The sequence below is a fragment of the Pan troglodytes genome, chromosome 9 (genome assembly GCF_028858775.2).
Source record: "Pan troglodytes isolate AG18354 chromosome 9, NHGRI_mPanTro3-v2.0_pri, whole genome shotgun sequence".
Taxonomy (NCBI): Eukaryota; Metazoa; Chordata; class Mammalia; order Primates; family Hominidae; genus Pan; species Pan troglodytes.
The window spans coordinates 58,912,227-58,915,716 of record NC_072407.2 but is presented as its reverse complement, the minus strand read 5'-3'; positions in this window follow the sequence as shown (position 1 = coordinate 58,915,716).

The window sequence follows — 3,490 nt, the reverse complement described above, 5'->3', positions numbered from 1 at the left end:
CAAACCGAATCCAGCAGCACATCAAAAAGCTTGTCCACCATGATCAAGTGGACTTCATCCCTGGGATGCAAGGCTGGTTCAATATACGCAAATCAGTAAATGCAAATCCAACATATAAACAGAACCAATGACAAAGACCACATGATTATCTCAATAGATGCAGAAAAGGCCTTTAAAATTCAACAAACTTCATGCTAAAAACTCTCAATAAATTTGCAATTGATGAGACATATCTCAAAATAATAAGAACTATCGATGACAAACCCACAGCCAATATCATACTGAATGGGCAAAAACTGGAAGCATTTCCTTTGAAAACTGGCACAAGACAGGGATGCCCTCTCTCACCACTCCTATTCAACATAGTGTTGGAAGTTCTGGCCAGGGCAATCAGGCAGGAGAAGGTAATAAAGGGCATTCAATTAGGAAAAGAGGAAGTCAAATTGTCCCTGTTTGCAGATGACATGATTGTATATCTAGAAAACCCCATCATCTCAGCCCAAAATCTCCTTAAGCTGATAAGCAACTTTAGCAAAGTCTCAGGATACAAAATCAATGTGCAAAAATCAGAAGCATTCTTATACACCAATAACAGAGCCAAATCATGAGTGAACTTCCATTCACAGTTGCTTCAAAGAGAATAAAATACCTAGGAATCCAACTTACAAGGACGTGAAGGACCTCTTCAAGTTGAACTACAAACCACTGCTCAAGGAAATAAAAGAGGATACAAACCAATGGAAGAACATTCCATGCTCATGGGTAGGAATAATCAATATCATAAAAATGGCCATACTGCACAAGGTAATTTATAGATTCAATGCCATCCCCATCAAGCTACCAATGCCTTTCTTCACAGAATTGGAGAAAACTACTTTAAAGTTCATATGGAAACAAAAAAGAGCCTGCATTGCCAAGTCAATCCTAAGCCAAAAGAACAAAGCTGGAGGCATCATGCTACCTGACTTCAAACTATACTACAAGGCTGCAGTAACCAAAACAGCATGGTACTGGTACCAAAACAGAGATATAGACCAATGGAACAGAACAGAGCCCTCAGAAATAATGCCGCATATCTACAACTATCTGATCTTTGATAAACCTGAGAAAAACAAGAAATGGGGAAAGGATTTCCTATTTAATAAATGGTGCTGGGAAAACTGGCTAGCCGTATGTAGAAAGCTGAAGCTGGATCCCCTTACACCTTATACAAAAATTAATTCAAGATGGATTAAAGACTTAAATGTTAAGCCTAAAACCATAAAAACCCTAGAAGAAAACCTAGGCAATACCATTCAGGACACAGGCATGGGCAAGGACTTCATGTCTAAACACCAGAAGCAATGGCAACAGAAGCCAAAATTGACAAATGGGATCTAATTAAACTAAAGAGCTTGTGCACAGCAAAAGAAACTACCATAAGAGTGAACAGGCAGCCTACAGAATGGGAGAAAATTTTTGCAATCTACTCATCTGACAAAGGGCTAATATCCAGAATCTACAATGAACTCAAGCAAATTTACAAGAAAAAAACAAACAATCCCATCAAAAAGTGGGTGAAGGATATGAACAGACAGTTCTCAAAAGAAGACATTTATCCAGCCAACAAACACATGAAAAAATGCTCATCATCACTGGCCATCAGAGAAATGCAAATCAAAACCACAATAAGATATCATCTCACACCAGTTAGAATGGCAATCATTAAAAAGTCAGGAAACAACAGGTGCTGGAGAGGATGTGGAGAAATAGGAACACTTTTACACCTTTGGTGGGACTGTAAACTAGTTCAACCATTGTGGAAGACAGTGCGGCAATTCCTTGGGGATCTAGAACTAGAAATACCATTTGACCCAGCCATCCCATTACTGGATATATACCCAAAGGATTATAAATCATGCTGCTATGAAGACACATGCACACATATGTTTATTGCGGCACTATTCACAATAGCAAAGACTTGGAACCAACCCAAATGTCCAACAATGATAGATTGGATTAAGAAAATGTGACACATATACACCATGGAATACTATGCAGCCATAAAAAATGATGAGTTCATGTCCTTTGTAGGGACATGGATGAAGCTGGAAACCATCATTCTCAGCAAACTATCGTGAGGACCAAAAACCAAACACCACATGTTCTCACTCATAGGTGGGAATTGAACAATGAGAACACATGGACACAGGAAGGGGAACATCACACACCTGGGACTGTTGTGGGGTCGGGGGAGGGGGGAGGTATCCTAACATTAAATGACGAGTTACTGGGTGCCGCACACCAACATGGCAAATGTATACATATGTAACAAACCTGCATGTTGTGCACATGTACCCTAAAACTTAAAGTATATAAAAAAAAGAAAATAGATAAGAAACAGCTAAAGGCCCAGTGCAGTGGCTCACGTCTATAATCCTAGCACTTTGGGAGGCTGGGATGCGAGGATCATTTGAACCCAGGATTCAAGACCAGTCTAGACAACATGGTGAAACCCTGACTCTACCAGAAAAATACAAAAATTAGCTGGGCATAGTGGTGTCCACCTGCGGTCTCCAGTTACTCGGGGGGCCGAGATGGGAGGATCACTGGAGTCCAGGAGGTCAAGGCTGCAGTGAACTGAGATTGTGCCATTGCATTTCAGCCTGGGTTACAGAGCCAGACCTCGTCACAAACAAACAAACAAACAAACACTAGAAAAGTGTCAACCAGAAAAGCTGTAGGTATACAAAACATACACTAAAGTGGGGATTTGTTAGTAATGTCAGTAATAATCACTATAGACAACTAAGCATTGATGTTTCTCGAGGAAGAACTGGTGGGACAAGACAATGCCAGCTGCTTTTGGCTATCAACTTTTTTCCTAGAGTCTCAGTTTTTACTAAGAGAATATTGAGTATACGGACATTGGAGGAGATGTTCTATATTGTTCATTGCAAGGAAAGCATAAATCATCTTTCTACAAATGAAGGGACCTATAGAATCCACTCTTTTTCAATCAGATGGACGAGAGAACAGTTGAAAGTTTCAGCTATTTAACAGTGTGGAGACATCCATAAATAAAAAAAGTTTTAGATATTTAACAGTGTGGAGGCATCTATAAATACAAGATCTTTAATGAAGATCTATAATAAACACTCTAGGGAACTGGAGACAAATTTGCAGTCTTTCTTACTCCTTGGTCATTAACAACAACAAAAAAAATTGTGGAAAATGACATCTTAGGGTAATTTCTGGAGGAGCGCTCTATCCTATCACATGTGAGGCTGTTCTAATATCTAGTAACATTCTCTTTAGTAACTTGAAAAAATTATAAATAACTTACTTCCATAAATAATTACTAAAACATTATGTATTGCTATAATTATTAAAGAACAAATACATGAAAAATTATTTCTAATTTAAAAAAGTATATGAATCTGTCATAGGGACATACATCTGGAATTGAACATTTTAAGACAAATTAATAAGATTTAATCTTGTTTGACAG